The 10719-nt window shown below is 32.8% G+C and overlaps 1 protein-coding gene across 1 annotated transcript in view; it reads left to right on the top strand.

The window, feature by feature from the left end:
• Positions 1–6175: 6175 nt before the first annotated feature.
• LOC121409147 overlaps positions 6176–10719 on the top strand; it is a 50665-nt gene continuing 46121 nt past the window's right edge. The window contains exon 1 of the mRNA XM_041600983.1: positions 6176–6863. The gene's annotated coding sequence lies outside the window, so the exon portion shown is untranslated. The remainder of the gene's footprint in view (positions 6864–10719) is intronic.

Raw genomic sequence — 10719 nt, 5'->3', positions numbered from 1 at the left:
GGAGTAAGGAGGAATGGGAGCATCATCATTACAAATGAAGGTTTTTCAGCAAGAAATCTTTTTGTGATTGATGTCAGCCAATGTTTAATTGATGTCATGTGATAATACGATGGAGGAGAATTGAGACGTTATCTCTGTGAATGGACTCTCCTGAGGTCTTGATGATGCATGTCACATTTCAAGTTTGAGCAGAGACAGAGAGGAATGTGTATTCTCTGATGGGGAGATGTTCTTTGGATAGGGACCATCTGGAGTGGAATCTTTCTACAAGTAAGTGAAACAAACTTTATATTTTAAGCTAACCATCCATCTCAAATCATCTAAAAAAAATATCAGTGATTATTTCTCTGAACTTTCATGAAAGGGATTTTGAGAAGTCATTGTAATTTCCTGTCATGTTTAGCTTGAAGCAGTAGAAGAGTTAATCACGGTCATTTGACTATTATGAAAGAAAATTATTAGGGTTAATATATTTGGCATAATCATGGTTTTATTTTGAGATGGGTGGTTATACAGTATGATTGATATGTACTTTGTCTAAATATTACCAGTTGTATGATTCTATTATTTGAATGATTTTATTTCTTTATTGAAAGGATACCCACAAACCATTGTTCACATGTTTAATGATAGAAAAAGATTTTGTCTATGTGTATCCTTTATCATTAGTTTGCATTTCCTTTTTGGCAAGGAAAAACATTGATGGTGCCTACAACTTCAATGAAATAGCAATATTCAAACAAGATGGAGTTTTTACTCTTCCCTTATCATGTAACTGATCTAGTATCAAATAAAACAACAACAACAACAAAACACACGAATACAAACCTCTTTCATCCTAAGTAGCTTTTGTGAAAAATGTCTGTCATTGATTTTTCTTTGTGATGGATGTTTCATAACGGTCATGTCGTGATAATTAGCTAATTAGTTCTAATGAGAGCATTGTAAACATCTATAAATGAGCTGAAGCTATTAATCCCTTTGGCTTCATTGACCTTGCATCATTTGCATTCTTGGTCCAATTAGTAAACTAGCATCTTGAAAGGATGCTCTACATTGTAAATTTCTTGAAGCTTTTTGCAAGTAACTATATCACTCTCTTAGACATTGAATTCAGTTTCAACGATATACGGTGTGCATTACTCTTCTCCGTACTCTTTGGAGGACATTCTGATTAATCTCAGTATAAAGATTTTTTTTATAATGTTGAATAAGGTGGTGTTTGGTTCAACAATAGAAACACATGCCAGCATATTTCATCACTATACTCTCAAGCTTAAGTAAGAATAGAATAGATGAGAAACATTTGTTGATGATTTAGTTTAGAAACAATATATTTCATATAATAAATATATAATTATCCAACCTTCAAAGAACTTAGTTCCAGACAAGGTCATGCAGGTTCATATTAAATTTGGATTTATAGTTAATTTGCAACATTCAATTGAGAACTGAATCATTCAAGTTCTGCACAGTGTTTTTGCGTGGTCAAGGATTTTTTTTTAATGAGATCAACTTCTAGCAAATTTTTAAATGATTGAAAATTGATAAAACGTGATAACTGTTTAAAAAATGAAATAAAGGTGTGCAGTTTGTCATATGTGTTAATTTGCACATGCTTTTATTTTGTGATAGATTAATGGCAGCATGTCGTTATTGAGTGTCATGGTTGGAGCAAATGTCTGTGTGCAGTCAAGGGCATTTTGCCATGAGATGAATTCCATGCTTCATTTGGATGTCTGCATTTTTATGCAAAGAAAAACTAATCAAGTGCTGCATTGTTTCTATGTGATTTTGCAATTTAAATGATATTTTAGATGATTTTTTTTAATACCTTCATGTTTTGGGGGTGCTTATAGATATACCATGTGCCAGAAAGTGAAATTCATTTCATTTTGTTTAGTTTATCTGTTTATAGTCTATAGACCGTAATAGACAAATCACTCGACTTGAAAGATTTTTTGTATAAGTTTTTAGATAGAGATATTAATTAATCTGTTGCCTATACATGAACTGACTCTTGCCTAAGTGAAGCCTATGGCAATTACGCAATTTACTGTCATTAATTAGCATTCATTTCAACATCTTTCCAGTTTTTTGCAAGTCTTGACTGAACTTTAGACATGTAAAATATCTTGTTGATTGGTATTGCCAGGAACAATTGGTGCAATCTCTGTCCCAATAAGTACAAAGAAAAGATACACTGTTTTGAAAACCTATCTAACACATTTTCATTCAATTTTTAGCTCATCCGGCCCGGAGGGCAAGATGAGCTTATGCCATGGCGTGGCATCCGTCTGTCAACTGTTGTCCCTCCAAAATTTCAAAATGCTACTTCCTCGCCATTTCAAGTCCGATTTCAATTCTGTTTGCTTTATATGATAGCATTAGGTAGGGGATTCAAAACATCTACACAGAATTTTGAAATTCATTAAATATGCTAATTTATGCACATTTTTCAAAATTCACCAAAAATGCTTCTTTATTTGTTGTTGACCAATTTTTAATTTTTTGCTTCCATCTGGTAGAGCTACATGAGGTTCACCAAACTTTTACACAGAATTTTGAAATTTGGACCAGAACAATTTTTATGCTTATTTATGCGAAATTAATTTATTCATATTTTTAAAAATTCACATAAAATGCTTTTTCTTCTTTAATTGTTGACCGATTTTGATTTTTTTTTCTTCCATCTGGTAGAACTTCATGAGGTTCACCATACATTTACACAGAATTTTGAAATTTTCAAAATTATTTATGCTAATAAATTAATTTATTCATATTTTTAAAAATTCACATAAAATGCTTTTTCTTCTTTAATTGTTGACCGATTTTGATTTTTTTTTCTTCCATCTGGTAGAACTTCATGAGGTTCACCATACATTTACACAGAATTTTGAAATTTTCAAAATTATTCATGCTAATTTATGCGTAATTTATTCAGAAATCACAGAAAATGCCTCTTCTTTATTTGTTGACCGATTTTGATTTTTTTCTCTTCCATCTAGTAGAGCTGCATGAGGTTCTCCAAACTTGTACACAAAACTTTGAAATTTTGCCTTGAAAATTATTTATGCTAATTTATGCAAAATTTATTCATAAATCACAAAAAATATTTTTCTTCTTCATTTGTTGATCAATTTCAAGTTGTTTTGCTTAATATGATAGCTCAAGGTGGTGATACAAAGTTTCAACACAGAATTTAGAAATTCATTAAATATGCTAATTTATTATCTTTTCAAAATTCCCAAATAATTACTTATTTATTTGTTAATTGATTTTGATTATTTTTGTTCCATCTGAGAGCTACATGAGGTTCACCAAGGTTCTACATGTACACAGAGTTAAGAAATTTTGACTAGAAAGTTATTTATGCTTATTTATATGAAATTTATTCATAGATCACAAAAAATTGTCATTTCTTCATCAATTTCAATTCTATATCCTCAATTTATGTCACCAGTATAATTCACTACAGTGTCAACTGGGCTGAAATTAAAATTGTGTTAAATTTCGTTGCGAGATGCCGGATGAGCTCCACATCATTGATGTAATAGTTTTGTGTTCTATGCACATATTTCATCTTATTCGCACTTTTTTTCTTCTTATACTCTCATGATATTCACTCTGTGTCTTTAAGTGATGGTGCAGGTGGGTGTTTCATAAAGCTGTTTGTAAGTTAAGAATGACTTTAAGAACAACTGGTGATCCTTTCTTGTGGTAAATGGTATTTCCATTGGGGATGGTTTATCACGTCAGAAAGGTTCACCAGTCGTTCTTGAAGGCGCTCTTAACTTACGAACAGCTTTATGAAACGGCCCCCAGATCTGCATTTAAACCACCAGTTCACCACCAATACTTATGATTCTTTATGTGATAAGTATCACATGATAGTTAGACTATACTGGTGATGAGATATTGTAGCTTCTAAGCTTGATTTTAATTCAACCACAAAGTCCTCCAGACATTCACGAATATGGCCAGGATATGATCAATGTAATGACACCAAAGTACTCAACTGAAATTTTCCCCAATATGCATCCCATTCTTTTATTAGTGTCACTTGTCTAGTACTTAAACTGCAATACAATTCATGAGTGGAAAATAGAATCTTTGTCAGAAGTAGGGTAGAAAGACCAGAAAGAATGGGGTGGTTTGAGCTGATTATGAAGTTATTAACATCTTAGAGAGAGGCTAAATTTAGGGTGTGTTGCACTGAATGAGAGGGAGTGCTCCATTTAATTCCTCCTATCACACCAACACAGGTATTTAACATGGAGAGTGGATGCTATACGTGTTCCCATGACAACAACTAATGGCATCAGCACTTGCTTGCATTTCTTTCCCAGTCTCGCTCTCTCTTCTTGCACCTTATATCTTCTTTATGCATCGCTAGCTTTAATTCTCTTTCTCTTATCCTCCCAACTAATTTTCTCTTTTCATCTCTCTCTTTCTCTTTGCATTTATTCTTTTCCTTGTCATTTGGTTTCTATCATTCATATGTTTATCTCATCCTCCTCCTCCTCTTCTTTTTTTTCTTCTTCTTCTTCCTCTTCCATCTTCTCCTTCTGCTCCTTCTACCTCTTCTTTTCTTCTCCTCCTCCTCTTATTCTTCCTCTTGATTGATTGAGATAGATAATCTCTGTACAAGTACGAGGACAACCCATATGTCATCAGCAATGACGTAGAAGATTTTGAAGCAAAATGGAAAATAATTATGACTTGTATTTTGGAAAAGGATAAAGGTATACATGCGTCAACCAAATTACATAATTCTTTGTATCCTTAGTATCATAGTCATTCACACTATTTTGTTTATTTCCATCTGATTGAAAATGTATTGGTTGAAGAGACCTTTGAAACCTGTAGACGTTCCATTTAATCCATGAATTTCTCAGAAATCTAGAAGATGTAATTACAGTATCACGAGTGACAGGCAAAGTTTAAGCAGATGGATAAACTAGATCTCATTGTTCTTGTCACAATTTACAAAATTTTATCATTTAGTCAAAGTTATCAGTATCCTAATATAGTACGGATCTTAGTTGGTAACCTACATGAAAGAAGTTATTGTAATATTAGCCATTATTTTGACATACAAATTTCACAATGTTATGTCTTGATAGGATATTCCTAGGTTGTTAAACTTTTAATTTCTTAGATTTGAAATAAATCCAGACTAGCTATAAATAATTACCAGTCAAAAACCTAAATCTTTTTAAAAAATCTGGAATGATTTGAATTAAAATCTTAAAGCATAGTCATGTTATTGTATTGGAGTCCCTTACTGATTCTGAGCAGAACATTGCTGCATAGGACTGTAAGCTTGGTCATTTCATCTATACCCAATGTGCATCAGGTTCTTGGAGAAACTTCACTGCCTCTCTGTGAAGACCTCAGTGTTTGGTGGGATCATGCAACTTATAAAACAAAAAAGGCACAGTAATCCACCCTGTAGTGTGTAACCAGCCATCAGAATTTGGAAAAGAGTTCATGTAAAATAGCTGTTTGGTTCATTGCAAACTCTGAAATGAAATGAACAGAAATAGAACTCTCAAGAAATATGTCCTCACATCCATAAGTGTGAATTTTCACGTGTGCACTACGAATCGCTAACATAATCACCAAACTGTCTCCATGCCTTTTTATCTTTCATCTTCCCATCATCCACTTCACTGGGTCATTCATTGATTTGCCCATCATGAGTGCTTATTGCTTGTTCGTTCCTGCGCTCAAGACAAGAAACAAGCAGCAGAGCTTTCAGATTTGCTTTATTTCGTTGTCCCTCAAAGCGTTGGAATACAGCGTTGTATTTAATTGCCCGACAACCAATACCCAGTGGCATCACTATGTGTCTTTATGTTTGTTGTTTTCCCTCTCCCCAACTCTCTCTCTCTCTCTTACTCAATCTTTGTTCCTTCTTTCATCCCCCCACCCTCTCTCCCTCTCCCACTCTCTCTTCAACACAACCCTACTCTCTAACTCTGTCTTTTTAAAGTATACAAACATAAAGATGTTCTGCTACAATGTGTTGAAATAGATAGCAAACCAATACTACTAAAGAAAAATGTATTAATATTTCAGTCAAAGATCTTATATTCAAATACATAAGACTGGAGAAAATGCATTTTTTCAGGTGGTTTAGAAGATCCTGCATTACCATGGTGATATGAAAACAATAATTAAAATGAGAAATGAAGATGAAGGAAATCTGCCGACCTTACAGGAGAAAGGAAAGATAGACACTGAAAAGAAAAACATAAAGAAAAGTCGTTGTATTAGCATTGCATCACAAATGGAGGCAACATATTGGTAAAAAGTGAAGGGGGAAAACAGTAAAGTAGACAGCTACACACTGACACCATATTCTGTCTTCTATTTTGTTCTCTGATTCTTTCTTCCCTATTTCTTTCTCTCTTTCTCTCTCCTCCCACCCATCTAACCCATCTCTTTATTTTCTCTAATACTAAGCTTGATACTGTTCACCGAGTGCTGCATCGCATGTAAATCCAGCGGCGATCACAATTAGCGCAGTTAGCAAGCATCTATTCTCAGCTCACGGGAGCGCACATGCTAGTCATGCTTGTAGCATGCAGGGATGATAGTCGTTCTCCTCTGCTTCTGCCTCTTACCATTAACAGAATTATTAACCTTCTATACTCTTATTTAATGCCTGAGTACTATTGCATCCCAGCCACGGCATAAATACAGCAATGGCAACTATTCCGTCCACACGAGGAGCTCTGTGTAGGGCAGTAAAGCAGTAAATTGGATCATGGCTTTCAATATAAGACTAGTGTTGACAAACTTAATGAATATGATGTCTCATTGTTTTATGCATGGAGATCGTGACAGAATGAGATGTAAGTTGATTAGGTGTAAATGTTTATCACCGTGTTAGTAATTACTAATGGTTTCTGTGTTTGAAAGGATTTTCTGCGTGGGTGATGTGTAAACTGCATAGGAATACACCTGTTGCTATGGATAACAACCAGTCTGCAAGCACTTGCATTGATTTCATGTTTTTTAGAAGTGTGGGTAAAATATTCAAAACAAATATGATATTGATTCTCTTGATAATGCATTTTTTCATAAACAATTTATATAATTTCTATGATGTACATGACAAGGGGAATATTTGTTTATTTCACCATATTCTATCTGATATTATACTTGCAATCTATCATGCATACAAAGTAAAACATACAATATGTACATCATAAGTATTTCAGACATGTCTTGACTGATTTGTGAAGAGGAACTTTATGTGTTCTGATCCACAGGAATTGCTGAAATTTATTATTCATATGTGAAATGAGCTTTTGTTTGTGATCGAAGCCACACTGAAGGATCCATGAATGAGATTAATAATTAACCTCCCACATCATCAATTGAGGTCATCAACAGATGAATGATAGGGCCTTGAACTATTGTTTCCTCAAATTACTTGCTTTCATCATTTATTTATGATTGTTTCCAGCCATAGAGTGATTAGCTCATTGATCAAAATAAGGTATCTGTACTATATCAAGAGTGCAAATGAAAAATAAGTACTTACCATGAAAAAAAGATGAACTGATTGTATATACTTATCATTTATTTATGATTGTTTCAAGCCATAGAGTGATTAGTTCATTGATCAAAATAAGGTATCTGTACTATATATCAAGATTGCAAATGAAAAAATAAGTATTATCAAGGAAAAAAGATGAACTGATTGTATATACTTATCATTTATTTATGATTCTTTCAAGCCATATATGATTGATTCAATGATCAAAATATCAAGAGTGCAAATGAAAAATAAGTAATTACCATGAAAAAAGGATGAACTGATCTGCAAATACCAATTGACTACATTTTTGCAGTGCCTGGTTTACTTGTTTATAATACACATCTTTAATTTAACTATAAACTACAGCTACATTTTGATGGTTAGTCAATTTTCATGTTGTATATATTTTTAATTCAAATGAGAAAAGAATTCATCTGCCATTTTGAAGGATTTCTTAGCCATTGAGCTGTTAGTGTATATTTTCAAAGGGTTTATGCTGAATGTGCTGATGCCTGTGTCAAGTACAGTGTGTAAACATTCACTTATTGAATGAAAACACTTTTTTGATGATATAATTTTAAGACACCTATTTCAAAGTATGAATTAACTGAATTTAAAATCTAATCATTGTGCGGGTTATAAGCAAAATGAGATTGTACTTTGGTAAACTATCATTCTGTTTTCATTCATACTGAAATAACAGTAACATCAATATTCTTAACATCGTATTATATGTAGTATTTTCATATCTAATGGAGAAAGCATACATGTACACACATTTCAGTACTGGAGTCCGCGCTCACTTAGATTAAACTCATGCAAATTCCGTGTTTATTAGAAGAACTTATACAATTTATTATTTGAAATTAATATTTATGGAATTTCTAATTTATGATTTGTAATTTATATTTGTGGAACTTATAACTTGTAATTGAAATTTATATACTTAATATTCATGATTGTGGATAGAATTTGCAAGGACTTGTAAATTAATCCCTTTGTTATGGTTCATTTATCTAATCAGTAAAAAATCATAAATAATTGATAGTACTGACATCTTTAGTGTTAAATCTCTCATTGAAATTACAATAAACAGAATGTGTGAGGTGCATTCTTTTCCATTAGAACATAGCATAGTCATAATGTCATTAAAAAAATAAAATCCTGTGAAAATCCATATTTTATTGTTCGAAATAGACATGAAATTAAATACTCCAAAAATTTCCTTTGCCCAGTTGATCGTGGGCCCAGCAGCTGCTGTGCAGTGACGAGGCTCTATCCCTTTAATTGTTGCACGCAAACAGGGTAGCAGCAACTCCCATCTTTTAACGTCTTTTGGTCTAGCGTGGCTTGGGTTCGAACTCATGGCCTCCCTGTTGTGAGATGGATGCTCTACCAACTAAGCCAATACACCGCTTCATAAAAGAAAATTGTCACATTTTCATATTCAGCTTCTATTTTGCTGAACAGTTTTAATACCGATGTATTTGATGATGATAATCCTACTTTATTCTAACTCTTGTGACTTATGTATTCAGAAAAAAAAATCATTTTCAATTTTTACTTTGAAAGAACCCTTTATATTGTTATTATTAGAATTGATGCCCTGTTTACCACACCTGCTACCATCTTCCATTAAAGTAGATTTTTTATCCCAAAGGACCATTTAAGATGATTGTCTGATAAAGGAGATGATAACAGATTGGATTTTGCTCAAACTTTGTATAATACATGATTCTATCATTCGGCTTCCACTGCAGATTGCCTAAAGAAATGTGTTAACATTTCAATATGGCCTTATATGTAGTCATAATTCCCTTGCAGAATTAAAACTGATGGATTTTCTATGAATTTTTTAAATTATTTTTTAAGGAAACGAATAAGATAATATGTGGAATCAGGCTTTCCTAGCTATTAATATTTCGGTTTTATTCATATTTATTTATTTGGATGTGGAGTAAGTAAATCATTCTGATAATGTTAAGATAACTTTTATAATTATCAATTTCCTTTCCTTTTTTTTTCATTTTAAGGTGACAAACTATTTAGGCTCAGGGTTCTTTTTACAAAGGATATTGTTTTACATCCATTGTTGATCAGACTAGCATAATAGTTGAAATTCATCATGTTTGACCCAGATTTAGTCTTTCATTTAACAGTCTACAAAATAATTTGCAAGTACATAATGGTTGATTTATATCAGAGGCTATTATATCTTAATTATCCACTCACTCCCACACAAACCATAATGAGGTTTTTTCATACTTGCAAAAGTTGGCAATTATGCCTTCAGCCCAGTACCTGAAATGTGCTAATGGTGGTTGAATGAAACTCTTGATTCAAATTGAATTCATATAAAAGAAGAAATTCTAAGAAAATGAACAATTAAAGCTTGAGATTAATTGAAATTATAAAAGAAAGGAATGGGCATTAACATATTGAGATCACTAATGCTATGTAAATCAATCCATTGACAATGCGGAAAAGATATGTGATGTCATATGGTACAACTTCTTCATTACTTTATGACAGATTTCACCCTTTTTATCTTGTCAATAGTATTAGTAAAATCCATATTTTTTATGAGAGGGTATGTAGTAGAGGTTTTACAACATATCATGGATTATAGTTTGTCATATCATTAGAATGAGCTAAAAGGGTATGTTTTGAGGTATATCTTCATTGAACAAGTAGGAGAGTTGTACTTCTGTGACATCACAGATCTTGTTCACATTGCCAACGGGAGGATTTCCACAGCAGTAGTGATCTTAAGAATGAATTGCTCATAACGTTTTTATTGCTTTACTTGAACTTGGATTGATCCTATTCTTTGATTTTTTGCTGTCACTCAAGCTAGCTTGCTTCAGTGGTTTCATTCTTTAAGATTTCTACAATCAAATGTGTATCCTAGTTCAACAGGCAGTGTGTAAAGCAACCGAAACACTATTAGCTATGATTAGTTTGGATATATAACTTGCAGGGATTGGCTTTCTTCATCCCATAAATCATGCAGCTGTTTTATGTCATGTGTACATGATTTTCTAGGTTTCTCTTGATTATTATGAATTATGATCATGGATGGTGATTCCAGAGGAAATGAGTGCACCTTCTAGAAAATTCTTGATATTCTACAGTAATAAGTAGCAAAGGGTCCCCCATGCACC

The sequence above is a fragment of the Lytechinus variegatus genome, chromosome 2 (assembly GCF_018143015.1).
Source record: "Lytechinus variegatus isolate NC3 chromosome 2, Lvar_3.0, whole genome shotgun sequence".
Lineage (NCBI taxonomy): Eukaryota > Metazoa > Echinodermata > Echinoidea > Temnopleuroida > Toxopneustidae > Lytechinus > Lytechinus variegatus.
Note: the sequence above shows the minus strand (reverse complement) of the source record. Positions and strands in the feature narration are given on the sequence as shown.